At 38.4% G+C, this 22,259-nt stretch overlaps 1 long non-coding RNA gene across 3 annotated transcripts; it reads left to right on the top strand.

Annotated features, from left to right (window-relative positions):
• Positions 1-1,393: 1,393 nt before the first annotated feature.
• LOC121110289 lies at positions 1,394-20,668 on the top strand. Of its 3 annotated transcripts, none has more exons than XR_005858594.2 (3): positions 1,394-1,674; positions 5,336-5,460; positions 5,933-20,668. It is a non-coding gene; the product is annotated as an uncharacterized LOC121110289 (long non-coding RNA). The 3 variants fall into 3 exon arrangements; XR_006938895.1 differs by having other exon boundaries at positions 5,336-8,488; positions 12,516-20,668; XR_006938896.1 differs by having other exon boundaries at positions 5,336-12,593; positions 13,639-20,668.
• Positions 20,669-22,259: the final 1,591 nt, after the last annotated feature.

The raw sequence follows: 22,259 nt of genomic DNA, 5'->3' as shown, positions 1-22,259 counted from the left end.
AAACAGTCCAGCATATGTGGTGGTAATAAAAAATATTGTGTTAAGTGTCCCAGGATGCATGCAGCCTCAGTCAGAACAGGATGGAGAGCTGTACTATTGCCACTGTACTGTGTGACAGGGAGAGCACTTGTGAAAGCTACTGAGTGCTGCTAAACACGGGTGAGACTATAGCCCCTTTTCACCACAACAAATGCTTGTTTGTTGACTGATATTTGCACAGTTTTCTTGTAACCTGGGACATGCTTACATCCAGCTTACTGACCATCACATCTTTGGGAATCTGGGATTCTAGAACCCAATAGTCTAAAAAAATTAGATCACTTTTTCCCCTTCATTGAAGACAACAGAAGCTAGAAGTCTAATGCAATATGCTCATGTTTGGATTTCTGGTAATTCAATTTAGGATGTCAAAACACTATCAGTCTTTGCCATCCCATGAAGAAAAGACACCAGCTGTGTACTTCTGTCCCCATTCTGTTCTAGCCTTCCATCTGCAATCCTAGTGCTCTTCTCACTTGCATCCCTGCCATCATGCTACAGCACAACCCACTCCAGTATTTATTGCTAGAATTCCACTCTGTGTCTTTAACTGTTCAGAGAGAAACCTGGGGAGAATTCATTTAGTTCAGCTGAGGCATTTGCAACCTTCTCTCTGACAACCATTACACTATCATGACCTGTCCTGCATGTCTAACACTGATCTATTCATAGTATTCATATTGGCATGCTGGGCAGGTTTTTATGCTAAATCATCTTTCTTCACTGGTCCCTACTTATACTGCAGCAAATAAAAAGGCTTAGATTAGTGCAACGGGCAAATGGGTCACTTTATGTCCTACCTTCTCACTGTAATTTTCTGAGTGAATTAAATGGATGGACTAGCAAAGCTGGCCTTGAGACAGATACATGCTGTGGGGAAGCTATCCCACAGAGGGAATCTTATTCTGCCAAGTAGTTCAGTGTTTTGTGATATTGACTAAGTGAGGTCATTGAAATAACTTCCACCGGTGACTATAAGCAGTGCTTGAACATAAGGCACAGAGGTAATAGATTGCCTGAGCCAGCAGTCAGCCTGACAGCAGGCTGACCAAAACCCTCTCAATACAGCAGGTAGGAAGATTCTCAGCAAGGCACAGGCTGGGTTATTGTGGTGGGAGCAAAGCACCTACAGGCATGAACCTTGGCTGGGGACCCTGGCCTGCAGCAGCTGCACAATCAGGGAGCCACAAGGCAGTCCTTCCTCTGAGCAGCTTACAAGGATAAGCAAAGAAACAACAGATGGGGATAGACAGATGGAAGAACACCAGGAAACACAGAAAATATTAGTCAGCATCATAGGCAGTGACCTCAGCATACCAGAAGTCTAAATGTTGTCAAATCTTTTGTAGGCATCACAGAAAAGGAGGGCTTTCAAGAGAATTTTAAAGAAAGGTAGCAAACTGTTTTGTAGTTATTTATAGATAGTGGCTCCTGAGCATCTGGGATAGGAAAGCAAGAAATGAATGAATTTAAAAATTCAGTCTGAGAACCATTCAAATGGCCGAGGGGAGACTGTTATGCGTTGGAGTCTTGTAAGAGACTTACTCTTTGTGCAGAGTAAGAGTGGAGGATAATCCATGAAGGACCTTCTTCTAAAAAGTGAAATAAATGACCTTAAAAAAAGAAGCATTCTGGGTGAGTAGAAGTGGACAAAAGTCTGTGCATGAGGGCTCTTTGAGAATACTGCAAGGGAGGGGAAGGGAAAGCATAGGAAAGGAAAGCAAGGCAAAGAGGGATGTCGTATGACCTAAAGGTGACAGAACAGAGGTCATAGGGGTCTGTTGGGTGGACAGACAGCAGATGCTACCTGAGCAGCCCAGTGTTCCTTCTGGCATAACTGATTCAGATCACGAAGCTTCTCTGTTGTTTTAATGCGAATGGAAAGCAGAGAAGATGATTGCCTCGTAGCTATACAACCCAGCCAGCGTTAATGTCCTGCCCAGATGAAAGAAAAAGAGCTCAGAGACACTGTCACAACTGGCAGTTTTCCCTACTGGCTGAAAAAGAATTTGAAGCCCTAGAAAAAGTAGATGAAGTGTGCATTTCTGAAGTACTGGAAGATGATGTGGAAAGAGGCCCAGAAATGACAGAGAGCAAAAGCCTGGGGAATCTTGGGTAAAGAATGAAAACTGAAGTAGCAAATGGAAACATAGAGGGAGACACATAACATTAACTCATTTGCAGACCTGTTCAAGGGAGGAAGAGTGGAAAAAGATAAACAGCTAGAAATAGAAGAAGAGATGATCTCAGTGCAGATTGAAGTAGGAGAGGCTGTTGGTGGGAATAGCAAATTGTACACAGAGACATCCCTGTCTATGTGAAAGCCATGGTCTGAATGGACTGAATTGTAGAGATGTGGAAGGTAAGATAGAGACTAACTCTGGAGAAACAGTGGCTAAGGGTGAGGGGAGAGAACAGCAACAGATGTGAGATGAGGGATCATAGAATAGTGAAAAATAGCAGTGGTGGTATGTGAGAGGAAGGAGTGAAGGTAGGCAAGCATTGCGGGCAGGCCATTAAACCAGTGCATCTTTTGGTTTCAGTTTAGATTCAGTGACAATTTAAACCATTCTAGCTTGGCATTGCTTTGAGCTCAATAACATTTCAAGATAGTTATGTAGGTTCAGCACCTACTCAAATAAAAGTTAAATATCCAAAACAATTTAGTTTTATTTCAACTTCCTGGAAGTAAAAGCAATATGTTATTCCAAGAAACTTGTGTTAAAGAAGGGTGGTTACAATATAAATGGGGAAATGGAGGCAATAAAGGGAGAGGATAAAAATGGATGGGAGAGGAGGAAAAGGCTTAATATCACATCTGAGGGTGGGAGTAAATGGATTGGATTAAAAGAGAAGCAAAATGAAAATGCCTTAAAAACAGTCTTGGGGAAACCCCAAATAAATAACATTTGGGAAAAAAATCCCATTCATGAAGTCTGTAAATGGTGTACCCACCTTTTCTGCAGTCAAACAAAATGCAAAACAATTGAGCTGAAAATCAAGTATGAGAAAAAAGAAAAGCAGCTCCTGGAAGAATTGTTAAATAGAAGAGCACAAAAAAGCAAATGTCATCATAGATAAAGTCACAAAGGTAATAATGGCAGAGTTGCTCGTTCAAGCAAGTGCAGGCTCTTATTTTTACATATTTTGTAATTTAATATAACCTAATGATGTCTCAAACTCAAAAGAATTCAGGTTAATCCTTTGAAGGCTGCAGAAATACAGTATATACATACATTCTTCCAAGCATTCATTTGGCAATGAGCCTAGAAAACGCTTGTGTTCTGCGAATACTCACATGTATCAGTGTGCTGCCAAAATTTCAACAAGATAGTCTGTCACAAATTTGCCACTGAATTGATGACACACCTAGTTGGCAGGCAGGACTGGTTGACAAAGAGAATTTCTTTTCAACAGGGGGATGTTGGAAAAAAAAAAAAATAACCTGTAACTCATCAACTTTCACTCTGATTTTCTCAGAATTTAAGCAAGCAAACAAACAAAATTTCGAACTACAGTTTTTGGAGTTCTTGAAAATTGATATATTTTTTTAATATACCCAGCTGTTTCTTAGTGTGGGTATGAGTGGTATTCCCCTCTCCTGAAACATGTCTTGAAGGAAAGTCAAATGGCACAGCAAGCCACCTTAAATCTGGAAAACAGATATGCTTTTGACATTTCCAGTTTTTAAAATATTTCTGTTCTTCTTAGGTACTGTCTCAAAAATTGTTATTTAAGAATTTGGTTACACAACTGAATTATGGCCACTAAACAAGTTTTGCAAGTCCTGTGCTTCATGTCAGTGTAGAGTAGTAGATAACAAAGGCAAGAGAGGGCCAGCTTTCAGAAGGAGGTCAAGACAGTTTGCGGAGGAGTTCTTATATATATTCTTTTCTGTTTTAAATTTATGGGATTTGATTTTCTTGGAAGATATCTTGAGCTTGCAGCTCTTTGTCACATCAGAAATCTTCATTAGACAAGACAGAGATTTATAGTTTGTCTGGATATTGACATACATTAGGAAAAAAATGCTTTGTATAGTTGTTTTGACTGGGCTGTTATAGTGGATAAAAGCTGATTATTTTCTATTGGCTTTAGAAGGGCAAGGAAATGGTGTAGTTTCCTATTTCCCTCCCTTGGTTTGCTTCCTAAAATACTGCATGCTGAAGGGACACCTGCATGCTCTTGATGCAAGGCAGACACCTGTTAGTGTGTCCTGCTGAAAAGGAAGGAAGTGACTGAAAATATTACCCAAAATAAGAACCATAAGAGAGTGGCCACAGGCGAGGGGTCTGTGCAGGTTGCTCCAGAGACAACATCATGACAGAGAGAATTGGTGGACATGTCTCTCTGGCATGTCAGAGGTGAGGAGGTAAAGGGTTAGAGGGAACAGTTTTGAAATATTAGTTGTGTTCAGCCTCCAAACTGAAGCCTTAACACTTCTGAAGGGGAATGTAAATACTCTGAGGAGACTCTACTGAGCTTAGTGGATTCAAGACTGAGAAGCTATTCGTATTTTCTGACTATAAATAATGTAGAATATTTAACAACTCCTTAATATTGATGTTGGTTGTGCACTGGTAAGCAGTACTTAGCAAGTCAATGAGAAAAATGTCAGGCAAAGAGAATACTTTTATCACAAATATATGGCAGTATTTTGCTATCACTGTTGAGGACTTTTGCTAGCCTCTACTAGGCAAGCTATTTTCCATGCTGATTTCCACAAGATTAGTGTCAAGTATTGTTATTGTCTTGTATCTCTACATACACTTATGCAAGCATGTGTTAATACAATATTATGTTGTATTGTTTAAAAATGTATAGAGATGCCATCTGGTCCAGCTGATGTGTGGGCCAGTAAATGTTGTATTGCTTTATTTATATCATGTGGGGACATACTTGCTGTTAGAATTCAGGATTTATCATGTGTTTGAGAATGGAAAGGTTTAGCTGGCTAGAAAATTTCTCTTCAGTAGGAAATGTGTGGTGAAATTTGGAAATGTTCATTTTCCATGTTGATGTCAAGTTCTGTATTTGTGTGTGATTTTGATAATGTTTTTTCAGTTTAATTTCAACCTGATTAGCTGCTACCTTTTAAGATATTTGGCTAGACTCCCACATTTAAAAGAAATGTTGAATTCCTCTATAGCCTGAGCAAATACTTCTAGGATTGTAAACATAGATTTCAAAACTGTAAGTGTATACACATTATTCATGTAACATATACATCACCGACCTAGTCATATATAGAGGCTTGGGGACCCATCCATCCTGACAGTCTGTACCTTTTTTTCAGAAGAAAGGCAATGAAGGTCAAAAGGAGCAGATGAAAGGGAAATCAAGAGACCTCAGACCACAGAGGTACTGAAAAGCGTCAAGTCATTTAATGTTTCCCTTCACATTTGCTTCCACCTTGTTCAGGTAGGCTACAAAATGAGGCAACTCCCTTACTATGCATTTCTACAAAGTATATCACAACAAGATCCCTATCTCAGTTAAGGCCCCTAGGCATTATCATAATATAGATAATTAAATATACCTCATGTTTTTAAATTGTTTCCAATCAAATTTTGTGTTGAAAGACTTCATTCTGAATTCAGTCTGTGTGTGGGATAATAATTACTTATAATTATACTTGGTATGATTCCTACAGAAGACAGGGGTTTACAGTGGTATCACAGAACTCATTAAGTTGTTTCTTATTAACTCATATGAGCATCTTAAGAAATCCAGAAAGTAAATAGGACAGCTCCATTTTAAGATAGGAGATTTTTGGTATTGGTTCAGCTATTGGGTCAGCTGCCCAGGCAGGGAAGTAACTGAAAATCCAGTAATGCTTATTACAGATGAGTGGTATCAGAAAATGATCTTCTTATCAAAACTTCTACTGTAGGGTAAAATGGAACTTGAACTTCAGAAAGGATTGCAGTGATTTCTCATCTCTCCCCACTGGAGTGGATCATACCTGTAAGAATACGAAGAGCTGTTATTAACAGGTATGAGCACATCCAAATAACAGCAGCTTGTGATTGTTCTAATAGGACAGTATTAATCGAGTACTTTCTGTAAGTATTGTAAGTGACCTGAGATGGACCAAATACTTAGGAAATTGGCCGAGGCAGGTTTTATTGTCGCTAAATCTGTCTTAGTTGATAGCTGTAACAGACATGAAGGTCTTTCTAAACAGGCCCAGAAACCACAACATGTCCTATGCAGGGGAAAGTAACTTTGAGAACTAAGATTATCAACTGTGAAGAGGACTACAATCTTGCACAGAAAAGTACGGGTGAGAACAGTTATGCAATAATAGAAACATAAGATTTTTCACCCACATATCACAGAAATAAGTCAGTTATGTCGCACCATTGTCTACCTACAGGTAGATAAAGTCTTTCATGTTTGGATTCTCCTAAATGAATTTAGAGCTTCAGTCTTTGATTTAAAGTGCTATAGTTTATTTTAACAAAAAAATTTAAACTGTTCCTACTGCAGAGTGACGCCAAAGCTACCAGGCACCTCTAGTCTAAAGCTTTTATAATAGACTATGAAACTAAGTTAGCTTGAGTCAGCTTATTCTGTGGAAGCACAAATGTGTTCTCCTGGCAGTTGATTAGCAAAGTCCAGATTCAATGGGATTGAAGACAGTGATTATGGAAGAAGGGTACGTAGAACACATGTACCCAGCAGAGGATGAACTGATGCAAACAGAATTTAAAAAAAACCTGATATGTTCACTATCCACTGTTCCTCTCATGGAAACACAGGCATGGAAGGTAGTGAATATTACCATTCTTCAGATGAAGAATGAATAGAATTGTCCTTCATGGCTGTTTTGACAATGTGAAATCAAGAGAAAGAGTTGTATCCTTCCCCATGGATGTACACCAGATTACTGTGGAAAAGAAGGTGAAGTGCTATCAAGTGCAAGGTACGCAGCTTCACTATGAGGTAGGATTCAGATGTGTGTGACTCACACTTTGTGAATGAGACATACTGGCTGAGAGTAAAGAAGTAAATAGTGTTTCAGTCCAGTGCTGAAACAAGCTAAGTCTTCACAAGAGTACATGATTAAGAATCTGATGGGAATCGGGCAACAGAAATAAGAAACTCATTTTCATTCAGTTGCAAATGATAACTATATCCTCAAGATGTAGCCCAGCTGGTGTTATAATCCTTAGTTCAGTCTGTTTTAGGAAAGAAGAGGAAGAAAAAATCCCCACCTCTCTAAAGTCTGTTGAAACTTCAGAAATACCTGAGTACATTGCCCTAAGTTGTTGTTGGGTGTGCAATTTCTAATGAAAACTTAATTTCATGTCTTATTAAGAACTACAGGTGTTGTTTCTTCCAAACGTACAAGAAATATTTTCAGAACTGTCAATATCATGCTTGATTACTAGACAGAAAAAAGACATACTATGAGCTAATGTCCTTAGCCTCTTTGTACCTAGTTTGAAGCACTTTACCTAGAGATGAAAGTGCCACTTATGTATGAATCTAAGAGTCTTTTGGAAAGCAGTGAACTCAAACTTACATCAAGATGATCTTCCCTATACTTCAGTCCTCATGCTAATAAAAATAATTACATTTTTTGGCAACTTTTTTGTGTTTTTCTTTCTGTTACTGTTGTTGGATGGAGAGGAAGGGAGGAGATGACAATGTTAGTAGACCTATGACCTGTGGGAGTGGAAAGAATTTCAGTATTTTCTTGATATATACTTTTTTTTTTTTTTTTTAGAAAAGATTTACTCTACAAATTGCATGGATTTTTACTGGAGACCCAATTCCTACAATTTTCTTTTTATTTGTGCTTGAAGAACATGCCCTTTAGTGTGATTAAGGAATAATTGGATTCATTTTGAATTGTGGTAAATGGCATGGCATTCTTTTCATGGAGTTTCTGGTTCTGCAATTACATTTCTGCAGCAGTATCTAGCAGTCACGAAAGATTAGCTGTGTTTTCTTCTTCTGCCATGCAGTTTTCTAATCTGTCTGGAACACAAATAGATCAAGAATTGCAGCTTTGTAGATTGTATCAAATGCTTCTGTATGTCGCTTTGTGACTGTTGGGTCATTCTTGGATACACAAGGTTGACATATATCTATGTGAGAATTATTTCCAGAAAATATGTATGGTGCACTGTCAAAAAGGTGTTCTTTTTCTTCCTTTTAAGTTCAAATTTCATAATTAGAACAAGATGAACAATAGCATCCTCTCACAGAAGAATAAAGATGTGCTCAACTCCCTTTCTACTGCCTTTGAAAGATGAATAAATGGGTATTTTCTGCAGCCTTCCTTAATCTTCTGTTCCTCTTCACACCTTGCTCCATTTTCAAGCATTTCAATAGGGATGCATGAACTCCTTAGATAAGAGCCAACTCCAGAAAGAACTTCAAAAGAAACAGATGAGACCAGGCAGCACGCAGAATTCCTCTGGGACACAAAATGCAGGTATATACGCTACAAGGAGTTGGTGATGACAGTTGTTTCGTTATAATTTTACTCCTCGTGCATATCCATCTTCCTTCTTTTCTCCTGTTTCTTTTTTTCATCTTCTCACTCTACCTTACCCTCCTTCCCCTTCCTACCATTTTTTTGTCTCCTTCTTTTCCTTCTCTCCAGGAGTGTGTGAGGTACTTTAAGATGATCCTGCATCTGTGACAGAAGATATTTCCTTTCTGTTTCACATCTTTACTTTTTCAGAGGAATACAGACTTGCACATCACTTATATACTGTTTTTTCCATTCTGGGGCACGGGGGATTTAGACAAGTGACTCTCATGGCTGTTAATGGGATTTGTTCAGCTAAAGTCTTGTGTAAGCCAAGCCTTTTCAAAAGAGTGAATTTCTTTAGAAGTACAGATAGACCTGGTTAAAGATTCTTTTGATGATATATGAGGCAAGATCTTAGAGCATATCTAACAATTAAAGAATGTGGACAACTTTTCACAAGTTAAAAGTGTTAATCTCACTATTATGGCCATATTTCCATTTGGTTAATTACTTCCTGCTGTGTAAAATTCTTCCTATAATTTTACTTAAAGGTATTTTTTATGCCTGTCTAGAATGACTGCACAATGTTATTGCATGATTTTTAAAGCAGAGCTCCTCAATTATCAGAAAAAATATTTGCCAAGTAAATGTTTCTATGAAAATTGTCATTATCCATCAAGTGATTTATTCCATGAGCAGTATTTGCAGAGCTATACAGCTGGTTGATTACTACTACTACAAAAAATTACTCTAATAAATGAGTTGAGAAGAAAGGTAAAAATTAATTAAGATAATGTATAAGTTGGATAATATTTGTCCAGCTGTTGTTTGAAGGCTATCACCTTTCATTTTGGTGGGCTTACATACTGACAAAGCAATCTCTGTATAAATACTTCTAAGTTTATCTTGTGATCTGTCATCCTTACTTGAAAAATGTTGCATGAATGATCATTATTATTATTGTAAATTGAACCCTATTTTCATTTGGAGTAAAATACAATGGCATTCGAACAAGAAATGCAAGGAGCTGTAAATGAAGTGAGTGCCATGTGGTTTGATGTGTATACTCTGAGATAAAGCCTATGTTGTTCAGACTCTGGGAATAAATGCCTGTCCTACTGGGGGCAACTAAGCCCCTAAGTTTCTCTAGAATTAGTGATAGTGTAAATACAAATCATTGCATGGAAGTTAGAAAGTTTACTACAGTGAACATTGTTTTCAGCCATTATAGCCCTTCAGTCTTATATTTTTGTGATATTTCATTGCAGTGAGCACAATAAGAAGACTAAACAAAACTTCCTTTTTTTTTTTTTTTTTTTTTTTTTAACAGGGAAAAAAAACAAAACAAAACAAAAACAAAACCAGAAAACCTCAAACAAACATTGTGGACATCACTTTGTTTTCTACACAATTCTTTTCTGTATGAGTCCTTTCCAGCCTTCTTTGACAAAGCAAGACACCAGAACTCAGTACCGTCAGTACCTTAGGAATCTCATCTACAGAGAAGTTTATTAAACATGTGCAATATTTTCTGTACTTGTCCTTCATTTAAGACATTTGTGGAATCATGGAATAGATTGGATTGAAAGGAGCCTTTAAAGATCATCTTGTCCAAACCCCCTACTATGGTCAGGTTTGCCATCTGTTAGATCAGGTGGCCCAAATCTCCGCCCAACCTGACCTTGAACACATCCAGAGATTGGGCATTCACAGCTTCTCTGGGCAGCCTGTGCCAGCACCTCATCACTTCTGAGTAAAGAATTCCTTTAATCTTATTCTGCCTTCTTTTAGTTTAAAATCATTACCCCTTGCTCTAGTACTACATGTCCCTGTAAAAGTCTCTCTCGGTATTTTTCATAAGCTTCCTTTAAGGATTGAAAGGCTTCCTTCTCTTCTCCAAGATACAATCTAAGCTCCCTCAGCCTTTCTTCATAGGGAAGTGCTCTAGTGCTCTGATCATGGTTGTTGTCATTCTTTGGACTCACTTTAACAGGTCCATGTCTTTCTTGTGTTGAGTTTGCCAGTACTCCTGGTGCGGTCTCACAAGAGCAGAGTAGAGGGGGGAGAATCACCTTGCTTGCCCTGCTGGCCAAGTTTCTCTTGATGCATCCTGGGATATAGTTTTCTATTTGGGCTGCAAGTATGCACGGCCAACTAACATCCAATTTTTCATCCAGCAGTGCCCCTAAGTCCTTCTCAACAGGGCTACTCTCCATCCATTCATCCACCAGTCGGCACTGTTTGGTATTGCCATGCACCTTGCAACTGGCCTTGTAGAACTTCATGAGGTTCATAGGTGCCCACTTTTCAAGACTGTCTAAGTCCCTTTGGATGACACCCATTCCATTTATAATGTCAACTGCACCACTCGGTTTGGTGTCATCTGCAAACTTAGTTCTCCCATCTTGTTTATCAGAAGGTGTACACTCTCATTACTCTGCTTTTCTGCCTAATAGAATCCTTTATTATCCTTTGCATCCCTTGTCAAGTTCAGTTCCATCTGTGCATTGGCTTTCCTGATCCCATCCCTATACGTTCAGGTGGTATTCCTGTATTCCTCCCAGGCCACATGTCCCTGCTTCCACTGTCTTCACATTTCCTTCTGATGCTTCAGTTTAACTAGTAGGTCCTTACTCAACCATGTTGTTTTCGTGCACGTAGCAATTCATATGACATCTTTAGCCTGTTACTCATACTGGGAAGGATCAGAAGATTCATATGGGCACATGGATTTTAAACAGAAGTGACAGTTTGCCTAATGCATTTAAAAGTGCATGGTGAAGTAATGAGCTTTCTGAAACATGATGCCCATGAGAATCTTAGGAAACAGTCTAATTCCTTCAGAGTTTATGGTATCTGAACTTCATTATGTTGTCTTAAAATTTATTTACATTTCTCCTCTCTTCTGCTCTATTCTTATAAATCCCCATATTTTCTTCAAAATAAGCAAAAAAAAACTTTTCTTGTTTATTAATTTAGTCCATTTACTGCTGTCTAATGTTAGAGATTTATATTAGGGTAAGCGTCAATAGAATAGCATTGAAATCAGGGTATGCAGGTGTTTGACTAGAGAAAGCATCTCTTCAATGCCAAAATGCCTCTAAGTGCTTAGAGTACTTAGTGCTCTTTGGACTGTTCAGGTATCATCAGAGAAAATATCTGTGTTTCCAGTTTCCTATGAATCCAGTTGCTTTTACCTGAGTGTGTGCTTGGATCAATGAATCCTATCAAAAAAGCTCTGAAAATGAATATGTTGTAATTTTTAAAATATAGTTGAGGAGAATATTCATCTTTATCCAGTTTGGTAAATTTATTGTGTTTACAGGTGCAGAAATCAGGGCACAGTTATGGCTAAAATTATGCAACTATCTTTTTTTTTTTTTTTTTTACTGGAAGAAGGGACACTTGAAGAACTATTTTGTAGTAACAAGGTTCAGTGATACAGAAGGGTCAATGCAGGTTTTTCCATCTCTGAAGACCAAGGATTTAAGTTATGATCTCAGCCATGATGCCTGTATTCATTCTGCGTGTTTATGGAGAATTCTTATTTTCAACAGGACAGAAATTCATTTGCTTCAGTAATTTTTACTCAAATACTTGCGGAATTTTCAGTTAAGTTGAGGCATATTCATGCTTGTTTTTTATTCACTTTCTGCAAAGGTCTATATAACCAAATGTTACTGCAATAGCTCAGGAACAGGTGATTTTTAAGTTCTCAAATTTGCATAATTATAGAAAACAAAATTAAATGTCATTTCTGTGAATGTTTCTCACAGGTAATTGATTACAAAATTAAGTCATAAATGTACCATACCAACCATAACTTCTTTTATCACAATTAAATAACACACTTTTAAATCCAAACGAGGGAAGATTTTGCTGCAAGTCTTCAATCATTTTTTCAATTGCAAATAAGTAGGGATTGGAATCTAACTGGACATTCTTTTATGTAAATTTAAGCATATGATTAATTTTTTTGGATCAGGTTCAAAGTACTCGGCGCCTTCAGAGCTCATAGCATTGCTGCAAAATCACAAATACTGCAGACTTACAAGCTGAAAGGGTAAGCATATTTAAATTGTTGAAAAATGTAGAGGTTCCTTTATGCACACTGAAATCAAATGCTTTACAAACAGCTGAGAGACTGTTACCCATTCCAAGATCCTGAGTCTTCTCTTCCTTGGGTCTTCTCCAGGAGAGCTATGAAACATTTGGTAAAGCATTTTTAAGCATAAAAGAGCAAAGGTGAATGGAAGGTAAAGAGGAAAGAAAAAAAAGGACTAAAGGATAAAAGAACAAAAAGAGCAATTGCACATAAAAATTCCAAGTCTTTTTCATTTTTCAGAAACATGATTGAAACAATTGACATGAAACAATGGTGAGGTGATCAAACTGAGAGATGCCACAAACATTAATGTCTTTCTGTATTACAGCTTACAAATATGCAGATAATCAGAAGAGAAACAGCTGAATTTCAGAGTTGATAAATGCCCGATAGTGCACACTCAAATGCTCCCAGACAGTGCTTAATTCACAATCATCGCACAGAAAAAAGAGCAGGGAATCACTGTAGACAGCCCAGTAAAACATCTGCTAAGTGTGATTTGATAGCTGAAAATGCAGATAAAACATTAGAGTAATACCGAAAATGTAAAACCATTGTACACACCAGTGGCATATTTTCAGCTGTACTTCATTTCTTGTCATCCCATCTGAGACAGGTAACAGAAGAGGCTCAGAGACACGAAATATAGGCAAAGCAAATTTACAGAAATATAACAAATGAACAGAAAAGACAAAATTACAACAATGCTTTAAAGGAACACAAATCTTTGAAATTATACCATGCAGTGGTACTTTTGGGATGAAATGTGTATTAAAAGAAAACCGAACAGCTAATCAGCCAGCTGACAATGGCAGCAGTTGCAAAACTGGAGCGATTGAATGTCTAAATGCTTTGTCAAGTGGGAATATGAGGACTGTTAGCAGTCCTCAGATATTGATGAATCCTCTGCTTCTTCCTTTCAAAACAAATGAAGTCAACAAAGAATAAGGGAACTCAACTGCAAATATAATTCACTTGCTGTTTTCCCCCATGTGCTCTGCAGTGTTTCACAAGAGACAGTTCTCCTAAAATGCTGTAACATTCAGCTTGCTGGAGGCCGGGACACAGCCGCAGCAAGACATGCTCTTTCCCCTTCTGACTGATGAAAATCCAATGAACATTTCCCATCAAGCCCCCAGTCTCTTGCCTCCCATGACATCAAGAAAACTAGGAACTGAAATATTCAACCATGATTATAGAGAACAGCAGAATTTTGTTTCCCTCCACTTACACTTGGACTTGATCCCACTCCAACTGATTGCAGTTATGTGCTTGCAAATGACTGAAATAGGAATAAATTCTGTCTGTTGAACAAAACTTTTCCATCACTGTGAAATTCTCTAATGACAGAACTTTACAGAATTGTATGGGAGTTCTACTAGCAGAAAATTTGACTCCAGATCTGTGAATTCATTAGCCTATTGTTTGTCTCTCTTTTTCTTTCTAATAGCAAAGGGCTGAAAGATTTTTATGTGCTATTTAGACTAACATTTGGTAACTCATTCCCTTTCTGTACAGAAATTAACTGTAATGGTTTGTGCTCTTATCCAGCCGCACAGCTAACGTATCTGCACTTGCTTAAGCATCTCCAAGCTCTTATGAATGAGACAATATCTTCTCAAGCATTGAAATGTTAATTCGTGGGTAAAAACAGATACTAATAAGAAGTAGAGCTCAGGTGCGGAATTTTCCATAGCCCTTACTCCTGCCTGGAGTTACAAATTGCTCCAAGGGCCTGACAAAGGAGTACAGCTGGGAATATTTAAAAATTTCCATCATGGAATATGAAACTTCTGTATTTGAAAGATGTCTCCCAAGGATTCAAGACTAGTGACACGAAAGTTTATCTCCCAAGACTTAGGCCATGTAACAAATAGCTTTTACCTAGCAGCAATTCAATCTTTAGTAGGAATAATTGTTTAGAGGTGCAAATCTCTTTGTAATATTTGCTCTGGAATTATTGTTCTCTCTTACATCACTCAACTTTAAAACATTGAAAACCATGAAATCCTGCTGGAAGAGAATAAAATGACTCAGTTCAAACTGGGACAGATACAAAAAAGAGGGAGGGCCAGCATGTGTGCAGTGTTTTAATTTTTTCTCATTCTCATTCTCTTTTTCCTTTTTCTGTCTCTTTTCTTTCTGGGCTTATATTTAGCAACTTTATCAAAGGTAGTCAAATGGCTCGTGCACTAGTAGAATGGCTTGTGCACTAGTCATACTGCACAGTTCACAAACACAATTGTCTGGTAGAGGATATTTTTGCATACAGCCTGATTTTCCATGGTGCAGCTATAGTATCTTTGTGTATCTAGGCTACTGCTTTATCACTAATACATTAATTCTACCAAATGTCTGTTATTTATTGCACCATGGAAACTCCAAGTAGAGAAAATACACCGAGCACAACTTTTTGCATCTGTTTTCCAAGCTCTTCCCTGATAGTCTATGAGTTAGCTGAAATGACTGAAACTTACAGGTGAAGGAAATCAAGATTCTGAACACCTCCTGAGGGCTGGTGGTGAGACAGACATCCTCTTACTTTCAGTTAAAATCCAACCTATCGTACAAGTTTTCTTACAAGCTACTCTTGTAAGAAACTCCATTTAACAAGATTCAAGCACACAATTTCCTTGAAAACTGCTAAACTAGCCTCTGGATGGTTCTTTTGCACCCTATTCCTAAAGAACCTATCCATGGCATAGTCAGGGGAAGGATGACAAAGTCACCAGACAACAGGATGTGACTAAGGAGCCACTCTTTAGGTTCTAGTTTCTTCTGCCAGTCAGATATATGAGGGTGGGTATTTCCCATTTGCTGTATCCCTCTGTTGTGAAGCTGCAATCAGGATAGACAGGGGACCTGCTGCTAGACAGCTGCCTGCCCCCACAGGGATGCCCTTGTGTAGGTGCAGTGCTGCCAGTGATAAAGAAAGCAGCTGATCCCCATGCCAAGACTCAGTCCTGTATTTGAAGTGCTACAGGTTGGCAAAGGGAGCTGCTGTGGCTTGTTTTCTGTGATGAGAAAGTCTGGGATTTATTTGGCACACACACGTGGGTACAAATGCAGGCTCTTCAGTAAGAAGGTGCTTGAGGAAACAGCTGTGAGGGTGTCAGGAACCCTTTGCAGGCAAACTGTAGGGTAGGAAGGTATTTTCTGTACTTCTGAGGTTGCTTGCTTTCCTTTCTGACTCACACTAAATCTTACTGTCTTATAAATAATGTTTTCCCTGGAAATCATAAAGACACTTCAGAAGAGAATGCTTTCTCTTCCTTTGAAATGCAATATATTTCACTGAAGAGGAGGACTTTTCTGAAGACCACCTCTCTTTTTACACTCAAATTGCACCTGAGTTGAACTGTGCACTATGCTAGCTACATAGATAGTGAATTTTGCTTTTGGGTAGGAAGCGTGGCTTTCCAGCACGAGTACTCTGTTTATTTGTCAAGTGGAATTGCTCCTTCCTCACCTGGGGTTATGAGAAAACATTTTTGTTTAAATGGAGAAACAAATGAATAGTTTGCATAGTCCTTAACTCACAGAACTGCCATGTAAGGTTTATCACAAACATATAGGAAAAGGGTGTTTGCCAAATGCCCCTTGTTATAACATTGGCAGTACATCACGAATTCAGGAAGATACCAGATGTCCCATTTGGTGTGAAAATACAGTGAGTCTGAGAAATGTAGTATGTTTCCAGCATGAGCTTGTTAGATACTGAGACATTTTATTATTACTATTAATTATTACTATTATATTTCTGATATATTTCAATACATATTTTTTGTTGTGCTTTATTTTTTTACTGTAATATACCTTTAAATAATCAGAAATAAATGTATGGAGAGAACCCTTGAAACTGTAGTTATCTTCCTTTGCTAGGTATCTCCCCCTTTAGAAACAACACTCACAGATTTTCAGACATCTCTAGAAGGTAGTGATATGCGTTGCACTTCTGTTCAATTTGAATGGCAGGTCTGAATTCAGACCCTTGCTTTGAATGCAATTAAATTTTCCACAGGTATATGTTCAGATCCCTCTTGCATAGGAAAACTCATATTTTGGAAAAACTGATCATGTAATATCCAAGTGGTTGATGCCCACTGACCAGGGCACTGGGTATGAACCCAAAGATGAAAGAAGTACAGGCACACTCTTGGTGATTTTTTAATCAGTTATTGCCTGTTGAGATAGCTGTAACCGATGTAAGTTTGAGCAATCTCAGGGCTGACAGGTTTTTTGGAGATCAAGGTGGCATTATTCTACCACTGACTCTTTGATCAGGGTCTGATACTACTGAACTTCAGCCTGACTCAAGGGAATATGCAAACGTTTCGCTATGCAACCTGGGTGGTCAGGAAAACAGATCTTGCAAATTGGTGTGTAAGTCTGTAACTGTACTGAGAATATAAGGGAGTAAGTGTGATTTAAAAGATAAATTTGGGGACTTCTTTGTGTTTGGGGTGCTATAAAAAAACAACACAAAATTGGGAAGCATTTAGGAGTGTGGTGATATGAGCTACATAATGCCACAAATCTGGCTGGGTAACTCTGGACAAAATCCTTTTCCTATAATTAACAAACAAACAAACAAACAACAACAAAAAAAGACAAAACAGATCAGAATTTAAAATACTTATCAACGTGTCCTGAAATAATTTGTTATAGACTTTATTTCTACTCTTCTTTTAATAGATAGGACTGCAAGATAGATAGCTAGGAGCTAGTATTAGGATATTGCCTAGTTAAGCCATTCTGCCTATGAATGTGCTTACTCCATTAATGTGGCTTTAGCAAACAGAAAACCAAACACCTTCAGTTTTAAGAGACTTAGTTTTCCTTTGGAGAAGGGAAAGGGGACTGTGGTAATGACAAAAATGTGATTTTTCACCTTTTTTTTTTTTAACACTAAGATTTTAAATGATTTATGTCCTGCTTTTGAAAGTAATTCCACATCATGCAGAAAAGATGAGCACTGCACAGAAAGTTATTTGGAATTACAGTAGTCAATTCACACCTCAAAAGGTTGTGGGTTTTTGTTGTTGTTGTTGTTTTTAAATCTCCTGTGCTTCCAGACCTGTCGTTGAAAAAGTCTCAGATGCTTTTGTGTGGTGCAATGGTCACACCCAGTGGCCAGTTGGGTTAATCACATATGTGTATTCCCTATGGATATGTGAGGTAGTTTGTTCCAGGAATTGCCTCTTATATGCTATGACAGCTTTGAATCTAACTAGAGAGCAGGAAGGCAATATATTTCCACCTTTATCTTATGGTTCATTCCCAAAAGTCCCTGACTGATCAAAAAGAAGGTCCAGACCATTCATGAAGTGAATAGCAAAAAGAAGATGAAACCCCCATGGAGTCCGACGTTCTTGAAATTAGGACCTTTGACTATAATGAGATGGTGTTTTAAAAGAATGATTCAAGGACAGAGAGAAACAAAGAAACCTGCACTTTTTCTTAGTTTAAATTCAGCTTCCTTTTAACTGTAGATAGCCTGAAACATTTGAACATGTGTCTGATTCTTCTTTTTTGGCATTATCAAGATAATTTGAAAAAAGAAAGGCCATTTATTCCTTATAATAAATGAGAAATATACTGATGTATGATGAATAAATCAAAAGAGATGCATACACATAGCTCCTAACTATAGCGTCCTTTATTAGCATCACAATGACACTAATGTTTTTTCTCCCAATGTAGACTGTTTTGTCAAGGTCCCTGTTTTCAGTAAGTGTCAGCAAATGACACAAGAGTGGGAATACTACAAGCATGTTCAGTGGAGGTAGCATTACAGTTGCCGATTTTGGGATGGAGGATGGGAGAGACAAGTTTCAACGGGGAAAGGGAGGGTCTACTCCTCACGTAAACCCTTCCTTTAATACTCCCAAGGACATGCTAGTTCCCTACTCTACATTACATGTGACTGTGGTCCCCTCTTAAGCCCTGGAGGGCATAGCAGGGTTCATTTACCCATTCAACAATCAAATAGCTAAATCTTTATTACCAACTTTGCTGGTATTGCCTCAAATGTTGTGAAACATTGCCTCAAAAACATACATGAGTAGATTCTTTTTTTTTTTGTTTTTAGCCTTTTACCAGTTCCCTTACCTTCTTTGGAACAGTCAGTACCTGTCAATATCTACACATTTATCTTCTGTTACCTAAAGCATCTGCTACTCAATTCTGCTTTATATATATATAGATAAATTTCCCCAGGAACTGAAGAAGTTGCTCTACACTGATACTCATAAAAATCTCTGCTCCAGCTTCAGTGCTGTTGGCTGCTGCTGGGTGCTGGCACCACCAGGAGTATTGGGCCAGAGCTTTTATTAGCTTTCTTTCTCCTGAGAAGCCCTTATACATTTTCTGGTCAAGATGCAGACTTTGGGTACTGAACGGCAGACATCTTGTTTTACTAACTTGTCCCTTACAGACCTTTAACATACGGCCCATGATTTCCCATGGTTCTCCAGGCCACATGTTAGACTAAACAGAAAAGTCATTCAGAACAGTTAATTTTTAAAGAACCTTGAATCTCTTTTCCTTGATGAAACTTTCTTTTGTGCATAGTTCACTGAAGAAATCCCAGCATATAACAGTATGAACATTGAGTTAGTGACTCCACAAATTCTCATTTCAACTAAGACAGTCAATCTGGAGTTAACATATGATGAAATCTGGGCTGTCTGCAATGACCTGGGAGGCTTTATGCTGGGAATCTCCTTCAGAAGACCATGCACTAAAATATTATAGTGGTTTCCATACTGGATTTTCTTGCACTTCATCGCCTGGAGATCTTTGGCACAGAAGTTTGTGCTTAACTTTCTTTCATTTTTGCTTTGCAGGTCACATTAAAATGAAAACTTCCATACTGGATCAAATTTGACAAAAAAGAACAGTTATACCTTAAGAAAAAAAGTTGGCCTACTTTTTGTCTCAGTTCTCTCATTGCTTTTTTGAAAATGTAGGTGATCTAAAGGGACTCTGTCAGGTCCTCTTTGCCCCTAGATTCAGATTACATTTAAGAGTAAACAAAACACTTAGAAAAAAACCTTCTATAATCAGTGAAAGTTTTTGTGATTTAATAAAAAGAAGAAAACTTAAGTGGAAATACTTCAGATGCTACTCCTTTCCTGTGCTACAAAACAGTGCTGGTGCATAGGAAATGTGTACGAAAACCTAAAAGAAACAGGAGGAAACTATCAATGCTGCTTTCTCTGACTAAAGTGAGGGGAATTAAAGAAGTGTTTCTCTACTTCTACAATATTGATGTAATCCCATTTAAGGCTCCAGTTGATAAGTAGGTCTATACACATGAAGTGCCAGCTCTCTTATTTAATGATTAATAAGCAATGGTGAAAAGTGAAATGTTTTGTTAATCTCTTGCTATTTTCAATGACATCATGTTGGAGTAAATAAAAAAAAAAAAAAAGGAGTAAAAGGAGTAAATAGAAGACACACCTGTATGTGTTGTACTGTTTAATAGTCTCCTTCACTTTACGTTCCTGAAATAGATAAAACATGTTGTTTTGAAGGTGGCTGGCCCATTCTTCTTGCAAATGTGAAATCACATTTAGTGGAGAAGTATCCTATTACCCGAGGCTCTGCGCTTTGAGATGAAGACAGAATGTGGAGTCCATCTGAGCTTCCCCCACATTCGCCTATGACAAAGTCCACTGAGTGAGGGATGAGTGAAGCCCAACACTTCATCTGCTGTCAGCAACGCATGTTTCATAGAATCATAGAATGGTTTGGGTTGGAAGGGACCTTTAAGGTCATCTAGTTCTAATTCCCCTGCTATAGGCAGGGACACCTCCCACTAGACCAGGTTGCTCAAAGCGCCATCCAGCCTGGCCTTGAATTCTTCTTGGCACACGGCATCCATAACCTCACTGAGCAACATGCTCTAGTGTATCACCACCCTCACAGTAAAGAATTTCTTCAATTTCTTCCTAATATCTAGTCTAAATCTACCCTCTTCCAGTTTATAGCTATTTCCCCTTGTCCTGACACTACCTGCCCTTGTAAAAAGTCCCTCCCCAGCTTTCCTGTAAGCCCCCTTCATGTACTGGAAGGCTGCTATAAGGTCTCCTTGGAGCCTTCAGCAGGATGAAGAGCCCCAGCTCCCTCAGCCTGTCCTTATAAGGTAGGTGTTCTAGCCCATCTTTGTGGCCCTCCTCTGGACCCGATCCAAGAACTCCATGCATGCTACACATGCAATGAATCTGGGGTCATACTATGGAGTTCTGCACATCCCCACTTTTTATCTCCTCTCCCCAAGCCCATCCCAAAATAATTCATCCTTTTAGGGCCAAGATGCTGGATGAAGGCAAAAAATATTAGAATCCTACAGCAAATAGTATTTATCTCATGATTCCCCAGGAGTGATGGTAAGCATAAGGATTTACCATCCATGCAGAGATTCTCCAGCACAGACTTTCTGTAGATGCAGTGACAGGATCAATGCTGTTATGGTCTGTGAAGCTGAAGGTCCACCAGTAATGAGTGGGTATTACTTCTGCTGAATACACAGTCATCGTGATTGCAGGGGGATTAAAATCCTGTCAGGTCTGAATGCAAAATGAGGTCAGTAGGAGATTTCTGAAGCATACCCTTCGATCCATGCTTCAAGGTCTGGTGAGGGTGCAGTCAGGTGTGCCGAGGCTTGATGCACTCTAGTGCCTCCTGAAGTGCCATTGCAGAGGAAGGATCACTCTGATGCTATTAAATATCCCATCTTGGAAAAAGTCCTGCCACCCAGTCCCTAAAATTATACAGGTTGCAAAGGATGCAGCACATAAATTTTAGCAGGCAACAAGAATACAAGACTTTTGTACAATCATTGAATCTCTAACTTAAATGTCAGTGGGAAAGCCTGCGCAATTTACTCTAGTCCTATCTGCCACTCTGACCAGGGTCATCATTTCTGTGCTGAGGTCACAACAGCCCAGCACTGGCATTAATGGTGTTGAGTGTGTGACACAATACAGAAGCATGACTGCATGAAATAATGAAACAACAACACCTGCACTCACTTGGCTTCTTACTCTTTAATACATTAATACATAAATGTTGCACTTACTGCATGCAGACCTTCAGATGAGGGTCCAAACTACACCAAACCAGGTGACCTGCCCCTGCAAAGCAGTAATTAAGCCTCATGATGCTCCTCTGCTGACTGCTACATGGTAGCTTCCCTTACTGGGATCAAGTTAGTTCCTATCACTTTGAATGCAAAAAGCAGTTGATCATTTCATCCATGTGACTACAAGGGTGACTGTCACAGCTTGCAAAGCATATGGTAGTTCTTGAAATATCAATAATAATCTCTAAGTAATGTAACTTCGGGTTGTAGTCATCTTTTATTATCACTCCAGTCTTCCAGTACATTCCTCCTGTCTCTCCCTTTTAGATTTTTTGTCTTTTGTTATTAAATGGAACCTTTTATACCAAGGTTGTGTTATTCCGAATAAATTTTACTTATTTAGAGGGGCTTGATCAAATTAATTAGAGGATGAAAATAAACAATAAACAACTAATGTAGTAGGCAGATGGGGACACCAAAATTTAAAGAGGAAAAAGAGACTTTTCACAGATCTGTCATGAAGACCAAAACAGAAC

Source organism: Gallus gallus, chromosome 3 (assembly GCF_016699485.2).
Source record: "Gallus gallus isolate bGalGal1 chromosome 3, bGalGal1.mat.broiler.GRCg7b, whole genome shotgun sequence".
Lineage (NCBI taxonomy): Eukaryota > Metazoa > Chordata > Aves > Galliformes > Phasianidae > Gallus > Gallus gallus.
This window is presented reverse-complemented; position numbering and strand designations above follow the sequence as displayed.